Genomic DNA, 22,899 nt, shown 5'->3' on the forward strand with positions numbered 1-22,899 from the left:
CGCGTGTCATAACTGATTTGCTGATGGAGCGAGACAAAGGAACACCTCCGTTTTGGTCTCACAGGACGGCTTTGAGATGGCATTCAGACAGCTTTTTCCATCGAGTGATTATCCGAGAAATTGTGGATGTGCCTGGACATGCCAGAACATGTCCCGTGAGGCTTCATCACGGCGTTGCTTTGCGGCACCGCCGCGACGCACGGAATTCCTCCGCACATCTGTCTCAATGTGCCGAAAAAGTGCTGATGTCCACGTCTTTTCACAATTCCTGTGCTAGTCAGACGACGTCCCAGATAAAACACAGCGTCCAGTTTGGAAATGAACGGCACATTCCACTGTTACAGGAGTTTTTGTCATGGAAAGAGGAGCGGAGGCTTCGCGCGGTGCCGCATGGCACACAGCAACGCCGCGATGAAACCTCACGGGACATGTTCTGGCATGTCCAGGCACATCCACAATTTCTCAGATAATCACTTGATGGAAAAAAAGACCGATAGCTGTCTGAACGCCATCTCAATGTCGTCCTGTGAGACCAAAACGGAGGTGTTCCTTTGTCTCGCTCCATCAGCAAATCAGTCGTGAAGCGGGAAGCCTCCGCTCGGCTTTCCATGACAAAATCTCTTGTTAAAAGTGAAATCTGCCGGAAAATGGTTGATGTCCAGCTCTTGTGATAACCAAAGAAATAGCACACGACGGTCCCGGCTCCACAGAGCCATCCGTTTAGAAATGATCCGGTGGTTTGTGGTTCTCGATGGCGGCACGGAGCGTGGCGCGCCGAGCGTCCTTGAAGCCATCCTTAAAGCTGTAGTAACAGTCCTTATTCTCTGTGAAGCCTGTAAAATTTTCACTGAAAGCCAGATACATTTTTCGAATGGTTTCCAGCTGCCAGTCTCTAACAGTTTCTGAAAAAATTCTGATGGAAAAAAAGCCAAAATCATTCCGCCATTTCCTGAGAATGAAAATCCGCCGAGGGGGTGGACCACTCCTCACTCAAAGCCTGCTCACAGGTGAATGACGCAACCGACAGGCGTGGAAAAACTCACGCATGCGCACGAGGGTTCAAGCTTGTCTGACGCAATCACACATGATTCAAATCCATATGGTTTTTGAAAAAAAAAAAATAAGGTTGGATACTTTTTTAATAGACTTCGTACAACTGACCGCTGCAGGCTGGACATGCTCATGCATCGCCGACGCCGAAAAACACCTGCCGCTCCGGTCCCGCTCATAAAAAAAGAAAACGACCCCCCCCCCCCAACACACACACACACACACACACACACACACACACACGCACTCTGCTTTATTGTCATCTCTCTTTATCGTTACACTCCTAGAGACGTGCGTTGAATGTACTCCCTCCCTCCTCTTGCTACTGCCTCCGTACGTTTTCACAAAAACGTAGTGGCCGTGGCGTCCGCAGAAAACGTACAGCGAAAAAAACACACGGTGGGTTGTGACCGGGGCTTTAATTAGTGCTGTCAGGTTATTAAAAAAATAACGTAATTGATTACAGGGTTTGTGATTAGTTAATCTAAATGAATCATTTAATTGCAGATATATTAAAAAACTCAGATCTGTGTGTGCTTGGGGCATTTAATAATCAGGTAAAAAAAGGATCAGGGTTATTTTTGTTACATATCAAGGAGGTATTAAACAAGCTGTAAATTGATCTTAAATTGGGAGAACTGTAACTGTAATTTGGATGGGTTAAATGCAGACAAACTTCATTGTATGTATGTGTACAATGACAATAAAAGGCTATATTATAAAGAATGTCTATAAAAACAGAATTGTAGGAGTTTGGAGGCTGATTCTTTCTGCACAATATGACTCCTTTAATAATTATCGTATTAGATTTCATATTTAAATTCGTCCATTGAACATTAAAAGCTGGATGAAAAACAAATCAAACATTTTTAATGTGTTTTAAGCCTGTTCGAGTTCAGTGAAAATGTTGATTAACGGTCATTAAAACCGAATCAACATTTTGTGCATAAAAGTCAGTAAACGCACAAACTCCCACATTTGAGATTTAACAATAAGTTATCAAAGCGTTTATTGCTCTCAGAAATGCGTCACTGACGTCAAAACAAAACGGAGCAAAGTGTGACTGAAGGTGTGATAGGTGCTGTAATTAATTAATCTAAATTATCGCTTTGACAGCCACAATTTTAATAGTTAATAGTGACAGCCTGCAGTTATTACTTATTTACGAGCTACTTAGGAAGCTAACGATTAGCTTACCGTCATGCTTTGTCTCTTCGTCTCTTTTCAGCTTGCATCTTCTCGTCTTCGTCTTCATATTGTTATATGAATTCCCAAAGTCTTCTGTACTTTTCAAGTGTGTTTCGTCTCATCGCCAGCAGCTTTGTCTTAAAAACTCACACAGCAGTAAACACATGGAGCCCGCCATTGTTTATGTCGCGTATAAAACGACGTCACTGCAGTTTGCCCTGCTGACCCCGCCCATGTTGAAGAGGTACTATTTGTAGTAGAAAAAGTCTCGCTCTGAACCAAACCGAGTAGTGCCGAGTAGAGTAGAGCCGAGTAGTGTTGGAGCTTTGTAGTAGAAAAGCGCCTCAACAAAACTGAGATGTTTTGTAAAGAAGAATGGTCCAAAATACCTTCAATCAGACTCCCATTGGAAGCTACAGGAAGCGTTTAGAAGCTGTTATTTCTGCAAAAGGAGGATCTATGAAATATTGATGTATTTTTTTCTGTTGGGGTGCCCAAATTTATGCACCTGCCTAATTTTGTTTAAAGAATTATTGCACGCTTTCTGTAAATATTAGAAGCTTCTCATTTCACTTCTTAAATATCAGTGTGTTTGTCTGCCATATGAGATATTTAACTGAAATTTCTTAACCAGACAACCAATGATTTATAAAGAAAAATCATGAAAATGATCAGGGGTGCCCAAACTTTTGCATACAACTGTATGTGGCAGTAAGCAACTGAAAGCAAGACTAGGAATGCAATCACACAACAGTCTACATAGGGACTACGCCAAAGCTGCGCAATTTTCCAGCGTACTCCATACACATCACAATGCAACTGTATGCAAGCCCGGTGTGAACGGGGCTTTAGCTTTTATTTGCCATTCATAGCTTTCACAAACAATCTTCCCACACTCTTTAAGGAGTGGGAATAAGTTTTTGGGGAAAATTGAGAGTTTTAAAGAGACGTTCCCTGTAATCATGCAGCTGTGAGCCTGCAGTATTTAAGCTACTTCTGCTTTCAATGAGGAACGCACACACAGTTGAGTGAAATACAAAAACAGGAAGTGTGTGCAAGCTGCCAGTGTCTCACTTTCGTGCAGTTCTGACATCAACTCTTCCTGCAGTAGGGAAGCTTAATTTTCCCACAGTGACCCACTTTCACAGCAGTGTCTGATGGGACAGGAAAGCAGCAACAGGAAGATACATACAACATATGTGTTGTGTGTGGGCCGCCAGAAGAGGAGGTACTGCTGGCCCACCACCAGTGGGCGCCCTGCCTGAAGTGCGGGCTTCAGGCACGAGAGGGCGCTGCCGCCACGGACACAGCCGGGGGTGACAGCTGTCACCCATCTACTCAACATCATCTCACTCCATAAAGACCAGACGTCATCTCCACCTCGTTGCCGAGATATCGTACTTCATTGGAGGTAATATCCTCAGCCATTTGTTTTACTTATAAGCTGTATATTGTGAGTGTTTGCAGGAGTACCGGTCCCTCTTCCTGTGATGTGCGTATTGAGTGAGAGGTGGAGGTGGCATTCCCACCGTTATTGTTACTGGGTGTGCACACACCCACACTTGACTGTCTTTGTTCTCGCCAGCAGTACCAGATCCGACAGTCGGGGACGGTGATCACCTGGGAATTCGGGACTTGGCGGCTCCAGTATTCACCAGGTTCGGTGGCGGCGGAAATCGTGTGGTTCCGGCTCTTCTCAGGACAGACGTCTTCTATCCTCGAGCCTGCCCACACGTCACCTTTGTGATTTGACTGTAATTATATTCTGAGATTGTCTGTATTTTGTTGTGCACATTTCACAACATTAAATTGTTACTTTTTGGCTCATCTATTGACCGTTCATTTGCGCCCCCTGTTGTGGGTCCGTGTCACTACACTTTCACAACAATATGCTTGTCATTAAACCGAAAGTATGCTTTTTTAAGCTTTACTTTCTCAGTGTGAGACACAACAACATCGATACCAACAGTCACTGACATCAGTACAACACCCTCTACATTACCAGAGTGAGAAAAGCACTCAGAGAACACAGAGTTTGGGGGTCGTCTCGCAAACTGTCTGCGGCCCTTGTACCCAAAAAGAACAATTTTACTCTCATCAGTCCACAAAATATTCCTCCATTTCTCTTTAGGCCAGCTGATGTGTTCTTTGGCAAATTGTAACCTCTTCTGCACGTCTTTTATTTAACAGAGGGACTTTGCGGAGGATTCTTGCAAATAAATTAGCTTCACACAGGCGTCTTCTAACTGTCACAGCACTTACAGGTAACTCCAGACTTTCTTTGATCATCCTGGAGCTGATCAATGGGTGAGCCTTTGCCATTCTGGTTATTCTTCTATCCATTTTGATGGTTGTTTTCCATTTTCTTCCACACGTCTCTGGTTTTTTGTCCATTTTAACACATTGGAGATCATTGTAGATGAACAGCCTAAACTTTTTGCACCTGCATATAAGTTTTCCCCTCTCCAATCAACTTTTTAATCAAACTACGCTGTTCTTCTGAACAATGTCTTGAACGTCCCATTTTCCTCAGGCTTTCAAAGAGAAAAGCATGTTCAACAAGTGCTGGCTTCATCCTTAAATAGGGATGAAGCCACCTGTTTGTTCCACAAAATTGACGAACTCACTGACTGAATGCCACACTACTATTATTGAGAACACCCCCTTTTGTACTTTTTTTTGCTAATAGCCCAATTTCTTAGCCTTAGGAGTGTGCATATCATAAATGCTTGGTCTTGTTGGATTTGTGAGAATCTACTGGTACCTTGTTTCCCATGTAACAATAAGAAATATACTCAAAACCTGGATTAACCTTTTTAGTCACATAGCACTACTATTATTCTGAACACTACTGTATGTGATTTCGTTGTTGTTACATAATTCACACCAGAGTATATGCCACAGGACATCCCAAACAAGGAAAAGCTATACTGCAGAAAATGCAGTAAATAATTTAATCATCTTCATGCACTGTTTTATGGCCTGTGTCTGCCAGATTAAAGTAGAAATCCTCCTGGACTCTAAACAGATCACAGATGTGTGTAAATGGACTGCATTTATATAGCGCTTTTCCATCTGCATCAGATGCTCAAAGCGCTTTACTCATCAATGCCTCACATTCACCCCGATGACAGGCTGCTGCCATCCAAGGCACCCACTACACACCGGGAGCAACTAGGGGATTAAGGACCTTCCCCAAGAGCCCTTAGTGATTTTCCAGTCAGGCTGGGATTTGAACCGAGGATCCTCTGGTCTCAAACCCAACACTTAACCACTAGACCATCACCTCCCATGTGTGTGCAAGTGTGAATGAGTTTGTTTGGCTGCAATTGGCCCTGCAACAGACTGGGGTCCAGCCCCGACCCCCACCTTTAAAAGTGGGTATAGAAAATGAATGAATGAATAATTATTCTGCTTACTTTCATCTGTGAATACATGCAAATTAGCCAGTACAGTCTAAAACCCCAAAGGAAGTGCTAAAATACCTTGGAAAATATAAAAATAAGGGTAAAGCTACCATCTATATTGAAATTCCAGAGGGAACACAGAATGCTTCATCAAGGTTGAACTTGACGTAATTCACGCCCCCCCCCCCCCCCCCCTTCTTCTTTTTTAAGCACTGTAGACAAATTTGGCCTGAGTTATGGCCAAAAACAACACACCAAAATTGGAAAAATCAGAATAGCAACTCTACAAGGGCACTGCCAATGAGGTATTGAGCAGTGCCAAACACAACCGGTACATACGTATGCCGGCAGTGGGCTTCAGCACAGGAGCCCACACAGAGCCAAACTACTGCAAATTTTTAAAATTAATTCTGTAGCAAGAAATAAAAAAAATCTACAATTTTGCTCAAATTGTAGAAATTTAGGATAATGAATTCAAAACAAAACAAAAGTCATGCTGGAATACAGAAATTTTTTGAAGAAATCAATTAACCAAATTAAGATGATGACTTCAGGGGCCATGTTTGCATAGAGGACTGGATGAACCTGTTGATTTAGTCCAAATAATGACAAGAGACAACATGTTTGAAATCTGTCAGTGGGACTAGAGCGTGCCAACTGCACCAGAAGAACAAGTTCACCACCAGCAGCTATAGAAAAGTAGGTCAAATCCCGCCCTGTGTCTGTGAGTCCGTTTCTCTTTCACTTGTAAAGCTGATATGCCAGAGGATAAAGATGACTAAATCTTTTATGTGGTGTGTGTTAAAGCACAGGTATTTGCTGTTGTTTTCAAACATCTGTACACAGAACACTGGTTTCCTGTTGTGGCCTTAAAGGTCAAGTTAGCCACAGCTCTGCTGGACAGTCTCCAAAACAACTGCGAGGCTCCTTAGCCACCACAGGATTCTTTTTTCTTTTTTTTTTCTTTCAACCAAGGTTTGTGATCCAGAGGGAGTTATTCATATGTTTCATGACACGGCACCAAACTGATTCAGTGTTTGAGTTTACAGCATCTGTCGCTCACATTTAGATCTCTCTTTCACAATACATCATCAAATTTCATTTGAGGATCTCAGAAAGTCTTTGGTTGAAGTAAAAAGGCCACAACATAATTTGGGATGTTTCCAAGACACTTGTTTGCAGATGAACAACGGGAAAGTTGACACAGCAAATGCTACCAAACTGTTACACTGGTCCAAAAACCTTTGCACATTCAGTTAGGGCTGCAACTAACTTATATTTGGAATCAATTAATTTGTTGGTTTTTTAAATCTGACTTTTTTGAATTATTATTATTTGATATGTTCTGATTTGTTGATTATGCTTTAGTAAATCATAACCAGAAATTCTATCCATACCTTTCAACTTTGCATTCATATATTTTCCTCATAGAAAGTATTTGTTTAAAATAAATTAGATCCCAAAATAAAAAGGACATAAAGTGCCAAAATTTAAAATGGTATTCATGCAAAAAAAGAAGAAAAAAACCTCTCTCACACAGCACTCTTGCACACAGGTTTGCCTCTTCCTGAGACAAAAACAAAACAAAACACAGAAAACAAAATCAGAACATATTTTATATTATTGGATTTTAATATAATAATCACTCATTTTTTTCAGTTTAATTCCAGTGTTCTTACACTCTATGAAAGGGCCAAAGTCCGGTCATTCTTTACAATATGTTCCATTAAAATATTTTTGTCCATAGTGTTTTCTGTGTTTATTTTGCTCAATCCACATATTACAAAAATAATGTGGTTCTCGTGGACACAGTCTATTGTAATCCTGTCTCTGCCATAATTTATTATGAGATGATGGTTAAAATAAAACGCCACCTATCTATTCCTTACAAAATATGCCAAGGGTGTGTGCCAGTCACAACACACACTATGCAAAAAACAAAAGACATTGAAGCGCAACTGTTTGTTCTCTGAAGGGTTATTCCAGCCCTCACCACACATCATAAACCGTATTAGTCTTAGATGACAATGACTCATCAGTATCACATTTCCTGCATGAGATACAGAAATAGGAGCTTGAGAGGTGCTGCAAAGACGAATGGACAAAAGTGCCCAAAGATAGGTGCACCAAGCTTGTGGCATCATATTCAAGAAGACTTGAGGCTGTAATTGCTGCTAAAGGTGCATCAACAAAGTATTGAGCAAAGGGTGTGAATACTTACAGTATATACACGTGATTTATTTTTATTTTCAATAAGTTTGCAAATATTTGAAAAATGTTGTAATAATGGAGTGTTGCGAGTAGAATTTTGAGGGGAAAAAAGCAAGGGCTGGAAAAGCTCATCCAGTGGGCGCAGATGAGTTTTAAACCTGCCAAGTCCAGATCGCTAGTGGTGAAGAAGGACAAGGTCACCGACAGGTCGTGATTTAACATCGAAGGGAAGCAAATAACAGCCATCTCTGAGAAACCGGTGAAGAGCTTGGGCAAGGTGTTTGACAGTAGCCTCAGTTAGCTCAGACAGTTAGCTTTATATACACTTAACTGTTTTTTTTACTTTACACCTTTACTTTACTTTAAACACAACTGTTTTCATAGTAATAAATACATTTTTAGATTGAATTTATATGTTCAGTTAGCTGTTTTTCAGTTAGCGTTATATACATTTAACTGTTTTCATAGTGATAAATACATTTTTAGATTCATATAGTGTTATTTTAAGTAAATTTTTAGATTGCTAGCTTTATATTCATTTAGCTTGTCACATAGCTTTGCATGAATTTATGTTCAGTTAGCTGTTTTTCAGTTAGCTTTATATACACTTAACTGTTTTCATAGTAATAAATACATTTTTAGATTCAGATAGTGTTATTTTACGTCAATTTTACAATTTTACTTTGTTAGCTTTATATCCATTTAGCTATTGCTTTGCATGAAATTATGTTCATAGTAATAAATACATTTTTAGATTCAGATAGTGTCATTTTAAGTACATTTTAGATTGCTAGCTTTATATTCATTTAACAATTTGCATATCTTTGCATTAATTTATGTTCAGTTACCAGTTTTTCAGTTACTTTCAGATTCAGTTAGCTTTATACACACTTATCTGTTTTCATAGTGATAAAGGTTTCGTCTGTGATTGTTTTAAATGCATTTAGATTTGGTTAGCTTTATATTCCCTCAGCCCCAACCAGTCCCAGCAGAAGACTGCCTCTCCCTGAGCCTGGTTCTGCTGGAGGTTTCTTCCTGTTAAAAGGGAGTTTTTCGTTCCCACTGTCGCCAAGTGCTTGCTCACAGGGGAGTCATTTTGACCGTTGGGGTTTTTCTGTAATTGTTGTATGGCTCTTGCCTTACAATATAAAGCGCCTTGGGGCGACTGTTTGTTGTGACTTGGCGCTATATAAATAAATAAATAAATTTGATTTGATTTGATATTCCGTTTGTTAGCTTACAAGCTATAGTTACATTGCGCTAGATGAACTGTTTTCGGTTAAGATTGAGTCAGATTTATTTTCAGTCAGTTTTAGATTGTTTCAGGTAGGTTTTCCTGGAGCTGCACTCACTTTGGTTTTGACTAGGTTGGCTTTGTGTTTTTGTTGTTTTACAACACAGATATTGTTTATTCAAGTATGGCAGTGGTAGGTCCATGACCTATACGGGATCTAGGCGGTCCCGCCATCATGAGCCTCCCAGCTGACTGGGTTATAGCAGTGGGTAGATGGGACTCATTAGCCCTGTTAAGGCGGTCCACCTAGGGGAAGGAAAACCCTTATGTTAAACCCCCAGTCTGGGTTACTGCCCCGTGCCTCTGAGGAAGGTTCTTTAGCCAGAGGCTAGGAGAAGGTCACTCTGATGTAAAACCTACAGCCTGGTGGTCGCCACAGCCGTCTCAGCTTGTCTGTGCCACTGTGGAGTGCCACCTTGCCTAAAGAGTGGAATTGGTGTGCGCGAGCTGATCACTTTAAGCAACGAGCGCAGGCGGGAAGGAAAGACCTGCAGCGATGGGAAGAGGCGAAAACAGCAGGTGCATGATGGCACTGGGAGCTGCAGTCTCGATCCTGCATGCAGGCGGCTCAGGAGCTATGGTCGTTTGATTGCTGACCCGAGACAACAGCATCATCCGGCAGGGCCCTGGGTGACCAAGCAGCCCTGTTTAGGGATAGCCCTGCTTGCTCCACATGGAGACAGACCTAGAAAAGGTGGTCTAAACATGGCTTGTCTCACTAGACCCGGTTGGCTCACCGCTGCCAATGGGCATCACTACAGGCGGTGCGAAAAGAAAAACAAAGAACCTGAAAATTGCGTGCTGGAATGTACGCACAATGATGGACTCAGACAATAGCGATCGTCCTCGAAGACGCTCAGCCTTAGTCGCCAAATAGCTAGCAAGGCTTGACATAGACATTGCTGCACTCAGCGAGGTGCGCTTTGCAGACCAAGGGTCACTCACCGAGGAAGGCACAGGCTACACACTGTTCTGGTCAGGGAAGGCTAAAGAAGATCGTCTACTCTCAGGGGTCGGGTTCATGATTAAGAGCGCCATAGCACATAGGTTACACAGTTTGCCAGTTGGACATTCTGACCGACTCATGTCACTCCGGCTCCCCATCAACAACAAGGATTTTGCCACTATTGTTAGTGTGTATGCCCCAACCATGCAGGCCGACATCAGAGTTAAGGAGGCTTTCTATAGCGATCTGCACAACCTTCTACAGCGCGTCGACACCCAGGACAAGCTCCTCATCATGGGAGATTTCAATGCCAGAGTGGGCCGCGACTCTGATGTATGGAAGGACGTGCTAGGGAAACACGGCATAGGCAACTGTAACGACAATGGCCTCCTGCTGCTGGAGTTCTGCTCTGCACATGACTTGACGATCACCAACAGCCTGTTCCAACAGAAAGAGAGATTCAAAGCAACCTGGAGACACCCACGCTCCAAACACTGGCACCTTGTGGACTATGTTCTGACGCGACAGCGTTATAGAAGAGACGTACTACATACCAGGGTGATGCCTAGCGCGGATTGCTATACGGATCATCGCTTGGTCTGTTCCAAGATTGCTTTCACTTTCAAGCCCCCTCCTAAGAAGAAAGGCCCATAGTTTAAGAAGCTACAAGTCCACAAGCTGCAAGACATAGACACAAAAATGGAGTTCCAGGCCAAACTAGAGGAGAGACTGGGTGGAGAAGAAAGCCTGCCTGACGACCCTGAACAACAGTGGATGAGATTAAAGACCATCCTTCAGGAGACGGCAGCAGAAGTAGTGGGCTTCTCAGCCAGGAAAAATAAAGACTGGTTTGATGAGTCTGATGCACAGATCCAGGAACTACTAGAAAAGAAACGTGCATGCGACAAGACTCTTTTAGCTAAACCTGATGACCACTCTGCCAAGACAGCTTACAGAAATGCCTGCTCCACACTGCAAAGCAAGCTCTGCATAATGCAGAACGACTGGTGGCTAGCTTTTGCGAAGAAGACACAACAACATGTCGATGCCGGAGACATGCGCTCCTTTTATGAAGCCCTTAAGACCATCCATGGGCCAGCACATCAAGTGCAAGCACCCCTGCGCTCCTCAGGCGGCTCCACCCTTCTGACGGACAAGGAAACCATTATGCAGCGTTGGTCAGAACACTTTGAAAACCTCTTCAGTGACTAGCGCACTGTGCAAGAGTCAATCGAGAAGATTCCCCATGTGGAGGTGAAATGGGAACTTGATGACCCCCCAACACTTGAAGAGATCCGAAAGGCCACCACGCAGCTGAATCCAGGGAAGTCTCCTGGCATAGATGGCATCCCAGCAGAGGTGTACCAAAATGGAGGTGAGGCAGTCCTCGACAAGCTTCAGATTCTCTTCTCCAGTTGCTGGGAAAAGGAAATGGTTCCACATGACCTTCGGGATGCGGCCATTGTCTCCTTGTACAAGAACAAGGGCGACAAGTCCGACTGTTCTAATTACCGGGGCATCACTCTCCTCTCAATAGCAGGTAAGATTTTGGCTCGAGTGCTGCTCAACAGGCTTACCCCTACCATAACGCATGAAAAGACTCCAGAGAGTCAGTGCGGATTTCGGGCCAACAGGGGAACCACCGACATGATCTTCGTCCTGAGACAGATCCAGGAGAAGTGCAGAGAACAGAACATGGCCCTTTATGCAGCCTTCATAGACCTAACCAAGGCTTTTGACACGGTCAGTCGTGAGGGTTTGTGGAAGATTCTTGCACACCTTGGCTGCCCTCCAAAGCTCCTCACCATCATCCGCCAGCTGCATGAAGGCCAGATGGGACAAGTGAAGTACAACGGGACTCTGTCCGGCAGCTTCCCCATCTCAAATGGCGTCAAACAAGGTTGCATCCTCGCGCCCACTCTGTTCTCCATCTTCTTCAGCATGATGCTTCGTGAGGCCAAAGAAGACTTGACAGACGGCATCTATATCCACTTCAGAACCGACGGAAGTCTGTTTAACTTGCGGCGCCTTCTGTCCCACACTAAGATCACAGAACAGCTAATCATGGAGCTGCTCTTCGCAGATGACTGCGCCCTCGTCGCCCATACGGAGCAAGCCTTGCAGCACATTGTCAACTGTTTTGCTGAAGCAGCAAGAGCCTTCGGCCTCACCATCAGCCTGAGAAAGACAGAAGTGCTATATCAACCGGTCCCCCATACAGCATATACCCCACCCCAAATCAACATCGAGGGTACCAGCCTGAATGCAGTAGAGCACTTCACGTATCTCGGTAGTGTTATCTTAAACGACACATCTGTTGCCAAGGACCTAGACAGTCGCCTTGCCAAGGCCAGCAGTTCTTTTGGTCGACTCTCAAAGAAAGTCTGGCAGAATCATGCACTGCGCCTTTCCACAAAAGTGCAGGTCTACAGCAGCCATTGTGGTCCCTACCCTCCTGTATGGAGCTGAAACCTGGGTTCTGTATCGCCAGCAGATCAGATTACTGGAACGCTTTCATCAGCGTTGTCTCCGAAACATCTTCGGGATCAAGTGGCAGGACTACGTCTCAAATGAGGACATCCTTACCAGAGCCAAATTGCCCAGCATGGAGTCTATTATACTCAAACAACAGCTTCGTTGGGCAGGTCACGTAGCCAGGATGGATGATACACGCATGCCGAAATTAATTCTCTTTGGCGAGCTCAAGGAAGGGAGACGAAACCAAGGGGCCCCCAAAAAGCGCTATAAAGGACCAGCTGAAGAAACAGCTCTCCCTTGCAGGCATTCAGCATCAGTCCTGGCAGCATCGAGCTACAGATAGACTCAGCTGGTGTTCCAGCATCAAATCCGCCAGCCTGAAGTTTGAGGCAGAAAGAAGTGAGGCCTCACGCCAGAAGCGTCAAAGACAGAAAGAGCGGGCAGCAGCACAAGCCCAGCCTACTCAAGTGTTCATTTGCCCCAAGTGTAACAGGTCTTGTGCATCCCGCATCGGACTTTTCAGCCACCAGAGGGCTTGTAGAAAATAAACTAAAAAAAAAAAAAAAAGCTGCCAACAACAAGGACTCTTCATCAACTAAGTCCACCTGCCAGGAACTGGATAGCTAGCTAAGAGCAGTTGACAGATTCGGCCTCCTGGGCAAGTTTAAAGCATGGAATTACCAGCATGGTATTCAGCCAAGATACTATGGCCGCTACAGCAACATCGCTCTCTACGGAAACAGCACAAAGCTCTGATTGTCCTTGAAGTCTCTGGAAGAAGAATTCAAGGTCACACGGACTCAAGAGGTGCTAATGTACAGAGACTCAAGAGACCCAAAGATGATCCAGGCTGGAGTGGTGATAAGACAGGAAAAAAGTGGAGTGCCAAGGCTGCTGTGTTGGATGCTGAGTCCTGGCTGCGCCAAAAAGATCTGATGGGTGTGGTGGCTTATGGGCGAGTGGGCTTGGGGATGTTCCCAACACCTCGACACAGGGAATGTAAGGAGAAGGAGAAGCAGAGGCAGATTCAAGAGGAGGTGAGGGCTGTAGTGGAGGAAGAAAGATCAAGCAAAGCAGTTGGTCTGAGGCAACAGGGGGCCTGGACAAGGTGGGAGCAGGCAATGGACCAGAAAGTCACCTGGACAGAACTCTGGCAGTCGGACCCACACCGCATCACCTTCCAAATCCAGGCAGTGAATGATGTCTTGCCCAGCCCAGCGAACCTCTTCACCTGTGGAAAGGTGGAGACCCCGAAATGTCCGCTGTGCTCAGCAAGGGTACACAGGAACACATTCTGAGCTCCTGCCCGAAAGGTCTTGGTGAGGGCCGTTGCACCTGGTGCCATAATCAGGTGCCAAAACCAATTGCAGAAGCCATCAACAAGGGACTCAGCAGCTGTGGCTGAGTGCAAAATACCACCAGTGCAGTGGCTTTTGTCAGTGGCAGGAGTGCAGTCAAGGCCAGGACACAGGACTGCGGCAGTTCCTTGTGGACCTTGAGAAACAGCTGAGATTCCTGCAACACATCATCAGCACTACCTTAAGGCCAGATATACTTTTGGTCTCCAAGGCTACTAAGAACATCCTTATCATGGAGCTGACGGTGCCACGGGAAGACCGTTTGGGGGAAGCTCACGAAAGGAAGAGGACCAAATACAAACATCTGTTCACTGGATGTCAAGAGCAGGGCTGAAAGGCGAGGTGTTTGCCCATTGAAGTAGGATTTGTGGGTCAGTCACTCCACAGAGCCCTCAGTGTACTGGGCATCACAGGAGGAGCAAGGACATCACCGAAGAAGTGGAGAAAGCCTCGAGATGGCCCTGGATCCGGAGAGGAGATCCATGCTAAAACCCTAAAGAGCATACGTCTGTGAGTATTATTTAACTTTTCTATGTTAAACCGACCTGTTATGGTCTTGGGAAACAGTTGATAGATGTATTTTATAACTTAAAAACGGGAGTGATGCTAACGCGTTAGCATGTCTATGGCATTTTCAATGTTAAAAGTTAGCATTACGCATTTGCAGCTGTCATCACGTTCGGGTGCATTTGTTTTCAAATTGTAATATTTTTTCAATTTATTTTTGTTTATATATTAATTTATTATTATTTTGGGCATGATCCAAATATGTACTTGATCGGTATTGGCCGATCAAAATTTCAGTCATCGGTGATCGGCCTAAAAAATCCTGATCGGTGCACCTCTACTATTTCACTGTAGTGTTGAATAATAAAAGCTTTATATTGCAATGTGATTCATGAATAGGGCTGCAGCTATTGATTATTTTAGTAATTGAGTATTCTATCAATTATTCTGGCAATTAAACGAGTAATCAGATAAAAAGTACTTTTGCGATTTAAAACATTAACAGTCCAGGGCTCTCCCTGGACTGGCACAAGTAATGGCACAATGTCACTGTGTCATCACGGAGATTGTCAAATTTAGTGTATCCCTTTCTGTGTTGCTGGGTAATTATTTATTTTTTCACATCTTTGTTGGTTTTCACATCAAGTTTTGGATCTTTCCTGGTGTCAGGAGCTCAGCCAAAGTCAGGCCAAAGTCTTGACATTTTGCTGAAATGGCGATAGTTGTGGCTTTCTGTTTTTTTGTTTTCCCCAACTTGTAAAATTTAACCGTTTTTATTTATTTATTAAGGTGGTGGACTGGGACCCTGCATGAATTTCTTTTTAACACTCTCTCTGCGATTCGGCCAATGCATTTCATTTTCAGCTGGAGGTTGAACATGCAAGCCTCGCAGTCACTCGTTTATTATTATTATTATTTTATTTGAGTTCCCGTGTTTGTGAAGCATTGTGTATTGCTCAAAAAAGTGAAAATTAAAAAGCGAAACACTCATTGCAAGTCTAAGCAAAACACAGAAGAAAGAGTGGACTTCTTCCAGAGACTGAGGGCAGTGCTGAATCGCTCACACCGGGCAGAGAGAAGCAGCAGCCAGCCGCCGTGCGTAGAGCGGCCAGTGGACGAAACTGTGTTGTTTTTAAAAAACAATCACACTGCTTTGCTTTAAATGCACAGTAAGCTACATTTCAGATGATCAGAGTGGACTGTCTTTTTTATTTCACTCTGTTTGTCACGTTGGAAAGCTGTAGCTTTTGTGCTAATTTGATTAGCGCTTGCGCTAGTCTTCTTCTGTTTGTTTTTCTGGGGACATTACAGCACCACACACAGGCCTGGCATATGTACTACAATGTTAAACGAAGCTTCAAGGCACAGAATTTGCCTCAAACATTTTTTGTAATTGAATTATTCGAATTACTCGACTAATCATTTCAGCCCTATTCATGAAGTAAATATTCTATACAAAAACACAACTGTTTCAAACTCCACAAAAGTGAAGTTTTGAGGGCTAATGACAGCAGTGCTCAAACAAAGAAACGCCTCAACTATTTTCCTCATATGGAGCAGGGCTCAATATTGCCATTTGCCCAATGGCCCGGCGGCGATTTGGCCTACTTTTAGGCCAGTACAATTCTATTTATTTTACCAGTCAAATTTCTTCACATCTCCTTGTCATCAAACTTCAGCAAGTCCGCCATGTTTGTTTTGTCTCGCACCACACTCCTACAGATTCTCGCGCACACTCCGCCAAGAAAACGAGATTTCAAGTCAAAGAAATGTATGTTGTCCGTGCGTGGAGGGTGCACTGAACAGGGTTATTCAAGAGAATGTAGTAATGTGTAACCCTCTGGAGTCCAAGGGCATTTTTTGGACAGTTCATTCGCCTGGCATAAATGTTTTATTATTGCTGTTAATAGCTCCCCTGCATCCCACAATCAAGCGCTATGTCTTTTTTTTCAGGACAACCTGTACTTTCAGAATATACAGTATATGCTATAGTGGTGTTTTTATAAGTGTAATAAAGGTTTACAATCAGAAATAAGAAAGGAAAAAATAAAGTGGAAATAATTTTCACACATTTATTCAAAACACACAGCAAATTATAATAAACAACTATTCTGACATTTTATAAAGGTAGTTTGGGGTCTTGTACAAAGAGAATTTACAAAATAAATGTTCTAACAATAAACACAAATGCACATTTTGAACAATATATACAAAATGGTCCATGCATTTTGTTTGTCTTTATGCCACATCTCAAAGCAATTTCTGTCTGCTATTACACAAAAGTTTACAACACAAACGTTTTAATTCTATGGAGTTGACTCCCTCTTGGACTGCTTGCAGTGACACTGTTTGGTCAACCACTTGAGGTTGTATGAGACCCTCTTATGCTGATCACCTCCATTCATATGCGCAACGCTGCGCTTTTACGCATGGAGCCAGCAGCCAGAGGGCTGTTCAAACATCATTCACAAAGAGTAACATATCGCTGCTCCTAACAATCTTTGGGATACCATATGAGACTGCTCTGCCCTACGATTGGATATTGGAAAACCATGTGACAGTGAACCAATTCCGATTGGACACTCACATTGCACACATCATCACACAGCTTCTATGAGGAGTACAAACATGGTGGGCGGCTGGCTCGAAAGTCTGCGGAGTTCACTTTTTAGCAAAAAAGTAAGTTTCTATCTCATATCATTAAAAGGTTATTTATAATTTAGTAAAACTTGCACTCAGCTGTCATATACGATGCAATAATCACTTGGCCACCACCACCCCTTCAGTCTATTGGAAAACAAAAAAAAACAAAGCAGTTTTCCTAACACAGCTCAACTTGCATCAGTGCTCTCCCTATACAATGGAAACATGGCGCAGTGCCAGGTTGTTGCATTCTCAGCGCCATCATGCCGATTTTTAAGTTCAGGGTGTTCACTCTGTTTTCTCAAATAATTTTGCTTAAATTTATTGAAATATGTTGGTTTGCAGCTACACGGGGTGATTTCTCTTGTCTCCATTGATTTTCTGTACAAGGGCCATGTCACACCTTGACGATTTAGCCAGCATATGCAGACCGTATTAAAAATGCTGGCATACGTCAAATAAATGATGCAGCTTTCACACCTTGATGATTTAGCCAGCGTATGCTGACATCCCTGTTTCCACCAAGTGGTTTGGGTTGGTACTGCATGGTATGGTATGGGTCAGAACAGTTAAGTTTGGCTTTGTTTGCATTTCTACCACCGGCAGAACCCTTTTGCTTGGCAGATGGCACACTTAAATATTGACGAGCATGTTGTGCGCCATCTCTTCTTCACACGGAGGTAAAACAAAGTAATTTAACATTATTTTAATTTTGTCTTGGTGGCTCATGGGTTTTATTTTCATTGCATGCAGACTGCTGAATAACTGATGTCTGTGATAAACGCTGGCGTGAATGAATGAGGCACTGTGGCTGTTTAAACTTTTCAAATGCTGGCCACAGTCTGAGCCAATCAGACCGCGATACCTGCATCCCCTGGTTCAGCTGAAACCCACCAAGAGCAGAAAAATACACAGAAAAACTACAAAAGGACTTGCTTTAAAACGCTACGTTTATTCAACCACAACAAGGAATTAAAGTATTTTCAGATGTCGTTTTCCAAAATCAGGATGCTTCATGTGATACGTTTTCATCAGGCTGTGATAATGAATCTGACTGAAACGAACAGGTAAGATTAAGACTTTATATTTACTCTGTGTGTGTGAATGTTTCAAATATTAAAACCAGTCTGTCTGCATGAAGCCTGCAGCTTTCAGCCAATCAATGGACAGCATTAATGGACATATTTCGACTTATGATTAACTTACAAGAAACGTGTCAACAATCGCATAGCTCACCTACAACTTATGTCTGCATATGTGGGACGTATGAGTCATACGTCAAAAATATTGTGCATGCCCAAACTTTTTCGAGGTGCCTGATGTATTACAACCACAGTTCTAGCTATAACCATTTTAGTGCCGGGTAAATTACGTGATCGCAATTCTGGCAGGGGTCAAGGGGGCAGAGCCCCCTGAAGCTATGGGGTTTTATACCTCTAAAACGCCATTGGCAAGCCCTATTTTAACTCATTTTGAGTGGTTTTAGATGCACTGAAAGAAAGAATAAGACAAAAAAAATTACATTTATGTTGTTATATTTGTAATACCAAAGTTCTTTTTTTAAATGTTTCTGTCAAAATCTAAGTTAATAAAATAAATAACATTGAAAAGGTTAAAAACACACTATTTGATGGACATACAGCATTTGCTCACTTCTTCAAAAATTACACCCTGTACCTTTTAATCCTGTGAAGCAGGAACAGTTTTTCAGTCATAACAGTTTATTTTCCCCACATTTTTGAGTGGGATAGCATTACTTTAACAATATTGTCTTGTTTGAACAAGAGCTGCACAGAAGCAATTCTGGATTATGAAACATTTTGATTAAGTTTTTTTTTTTTCTTTAAGTCAGAGCGGAGAGAGACGCACAGTGTCTCCGCTCTGATTTGCTCTCAGCATTCTGCCACAGAGCGCTGAAAGCAGCTGACTGCTGATCTCTCTGCTGTTTGAGGCTGAGATACGAAGAAAATTAGAAATATATTTCTTATGTCTTTATTTGGTTGAAATTGCAAAATAAAACAAAAGTATGACTCTATAAGCTTGTAATACAATCAAATTGGTACATTTTTCAGCAACATTTCAGTTCATTTTTTTTGAAAATCTGTGCTGGGCGGGACAGCCAATTTGAACCAGAGAGCCAGGCATAAATTTGCAGTACTGGGCCGCCCAGCACCGCCCACCATAGCTAGAACCCTAATTGCAACGTTTAATGGCGTGCTTCAACGCGCTTTTAACTTATACAAAACTTACCTATAACTTATTAGACATATGCCAGCATTTTTAATACAGTCAGCATACACTGGCTAAATCATCAAGATGTGACAGGGGTGTAAGCTCATAAAGCAGACATCTCCCGATGAATCAACATGCAAGACTCGCATTTCATTGGTCTGTTTAAGTGTCACTCAAAAAATAAGGTGCTGTTATTGGTGGACTCTGGTAAAGCAGGCATCTCATGATGGTTCAATATGCAAGACTCGCATGTCATTGGTCTGATTAACCATAACACAAAAAATAAGATAATTATTATTAAATAATTAATTAATTAAATAATGCTCTTAAATAATTTAAGAGCACCATTTCCACAGGGAAAGTTCCCAAACACCTTCAGCTGTCTGTCTATCTGTTCACGTGAATGGTGAGGAAGCACAACTGGGAAACAAAGCCTGCGGATCAGAGGACCATTTTGGTGTTTTTTCTGCTATCTCTGGTGGTACCCACAGTCTGTGAAACAGAGAACCGTCGGAACCTCCAGGATGCTACACTCAGTGACCACAGTGGAGAAAAAAAGCATACCATGAATAAAGACGTTTTTATCTAGAAAACAGCTCAAAATTAATTTATTACTGTGTAAAAAAAAATTTAAGTATAAAAAAAAGCTCTCATCATAGAAATACAACAATAAGCAAGATCGATTCTTGCATGGAAGTTAATTTTATTTATTTATTTTAATTATTTTTACTTGATTTTTGTTTTTTTTTTCCAATTTGTGGGCAACCAAGCAAAATCTTTTTTTTTTTTTTCAGAACATTTTGGCGACAAGAAGCCCCCCCCCCCCCCCCCGTCCCATACTTGTGTGCCCAAAGTCAGCCGCCAAAACTTTCAGCGAAATCAAAGTAGGAGGTCCTAATCTATCATTATATGCATGTACAACCCCAATTCCAATGAAGCTGGGACATTGTGTAAAATGTAAATTAAAAAAGAATACAATGATTTGCAAATCCTCTTCAACCTATATTCAATTGAATAAACCACAAAGACAAGATATTTAATGTTCAAACGGATAGACTTTATTGTTTTGTGCAAATATTTGCTAATTTTGAAATGGATGCCTGCAACATGTTTCAAAAAAGCTGGGACAGTGGTATGTTTACCACTGTGTTACATCACCTTTCCTTCTAACAACACTCACTAAGTGTTTGTGAACTGAGGACATTAATTGTTGAAGCTTTGTAGGTGGAATTCTTTCCCATTTTTGCTTGATGTACGATTTCAGTTGTTCAACAGTCCAGGGTCTCCGTTGTCATATGTTGTGCTTCATAATGCACCACATTTTCAATGGCCAACAGGTCTGGACTGCAGGCAGGCCAGTCTAGTACCCGCACACTTTTACTACGAAGCCACGCTGTTGTAACACGTGCAGAATGTGGCTTGGCATTGTCTTGCTGAAATAAGCAGGGATGTCCCTGAAAAAGATGTTGATTGGATGGCAGCATATGTTGCTCCAAAACCTGGATGTACCTTTCAGCATTGATGGTGCGATCACAGATGCTGGCTTTTGAACTTTGCACTGGTAGCAATCTGGTCTTTTTCCTCTTTTGTCCGAACAACGTGACGTCCATGATTTCCAAGAACAATTTGAAATGTGGACTCATCAGACCACAGCACACTATTCCACTTTGCGTCTGTCCATTTCAAATGAACTCAGGCCCAGAGAAGGTGGCAGCATTTCTGGATGTTGTTGATGTATGGCTTTTGCTGTGCATGGTAGCGTTTTAACTTGCACTTGTAGATGCAGCGATGAACTGTGTTAACTGACACTGGTTTCTGAAGTGTTCCTGAGCCCACGCGGTAAGATCCTTTACACAAAGATGTCATTTTTTAATGCAGTGCCCTCTGAGGGATCAAAGGTCACAGGCATTCAATGTTGGTTTTCCGCCTTGCCGCTTACGTGTAGAAAGTTTTCCAGATTCTCTGAATCTTCTGATTATATTATAGACTTTAGATGATGGAATCCCTAAATTTCTTGCAATTGAACGTTGAGAAACATTGTTCTTAAACTGCTGGACTATTTTTCACACAGTTGTTCACAAAGTGGTTATCCTGGCCCAATCTTTGCTTGTGAACGGCTGAGCCTTTTGGGGATGCTCCTTTTATACCCAATCATAACACTCACCTGTTTCCAATTAGGTGTTCTTTGAGCATTCATCAACTTTCCCAGTCTTTTGTTGCCCCGTCCAAACTTTTTTGATATGTGTTGCAGGCATCAATTTCTAAATGTACAAATATGTGCACAAAAACAACAAAGCCTATCAGTTTGAACATTAAATATCTTGTCTTTGTGGTGTATTCAATTGAATATAGGTTGAAGAGGATTTGCAAATCATTGTATTCTGTTTTTATTTACATTTCACACAACGTCCCAACTTCATTGGAATTGGGGTTGTAAGACCTTGGCTGACAAAGGGCGCGGGCCACACCGCCCCTGTGAAAATGTGCACAATTACAAAAAAAAGCAATTTGCAGCGCCACCTGTGGGCTGCTGCCCTCAGTCTGCTGCCCACAGGCTGGCTCACTCATGGCGCACAGAAATATCAGCACTCCAAAACCTAAATTTTGTCATTTTGCCATTTTGGCTCATTTTGACCCCAAATTTCACCAAAACATTAAATCTAGGCTTGCATCTCAGATGTACCTTCTGGCAAATTGTAGCTGAACTTTCAAGTCTTCATTTTAATAAAACCCTCTTCTATACCACTTCATCATGAAGCTGAATAAGACACAACATGCAAAACTTGCACTGTGCACAATTTCTCCAATCACAGCCACATAAGTCTATAACATCTTCTAGGTTGTCTGGGTGTCTTGGTGGCTTTCCTCACTCTTCTCCTTGTACAGTCACTCAGTTTTTGAGAACTGTCTACTCCACACAGATTTACCACAGAGTGCCATACTGTTTGTATTTCTTGATAACTGAGGTAAATAAAGTTCAAGACATATTCATTGACTTCGAAATGTTCATGTATCCCTCCCCTGACTTGTCTGAAGAAAACTAGCAATAAAATTGATTATTTACACGTATTATACCAAGGAGCCCATTACTTATGCAACCCATCATCTTGGCTTTTTATATTTTTATTATTTTATATCAACTTGTAGAGATTTTATTTCAGTTTGAGTCTAAGGAAGATAATTTTAGAAATTTTAATACTGAAAAGCCTGATTTGCTTTTTGTATTTGAAATGGCATAAACAAATTAAAATGCGTGAAATACCAAGGGGCAGAATACTTTTGCAAGCCACTGTATATACACATATGTTCACAGTTATATACAACATTTATAAGCATTTTGTTTTGATTTTAACAGGCTGCGTTTATGACTAATGGCCGTGCAGGTGCACTAAACCTTCTCAGGGCTACTGCTTTTACTGTGACTATAACAAAATGAACAGTTATCACTTAAAAACGAGTCATCATAACATGACATAACACTTGTGTAAACCTTTGGAATTAATCTGTGCTTCAGTTCTTAATGCCAGCAGCTACATTCCATTGAAGCGTGCACTGGGACGCTTCTAATAGTCAAGTCACCGCTGT

At 42.3% G+C, this 22,899-nt stretch overlaps 1 protein-coding gene and 1 long non-coding RNA gene across 4 annotated transcripts in view; both read right to left on the reverse strand.

Annotated features, from left to right (window-relative positions):
- si:dkeyp-97b10.3 (NACHT, LRR and PYD domains-containing protein 1b allele 3) overlaps positions 1–22,899 on the reverse strand; it is a 136,507-nt gene that overhangs the window by 107,931 nt on the left and 5,677 nt on the right. The gene's annotated exons all lie outside the window — the stretch shown is intronic.
- LOC117508510 lies at positions 2,962–22,353 on the reverse strand. Its single transcript, XR_004560112.1, has 3 exons — positions 22,341–22,353; positions 21,118–21,122; positions 2,962–3,090 (listed from the first exon to the last, which is right to left on the reverse strand). It is a non-coding gene; the product is annotated as an uncharacterized LOC117508510 (long non-coding RNA).

The sequence above is a fragment of the Thalassophryne amazonica genome, chromosome 4 (genome assembly GCF_902500255.1).
Source record: "Thalassophryne amazonica chromosome 4, fThaAma1.1, whole genome shotgun sequence".
Lineage (NCBI taxonomy): Eukaryota > Metazoa > Chordata > Actinopteri > Batrachoidiformes > Batrachoididae > Thalassophryne > Thalassophryne amazonica.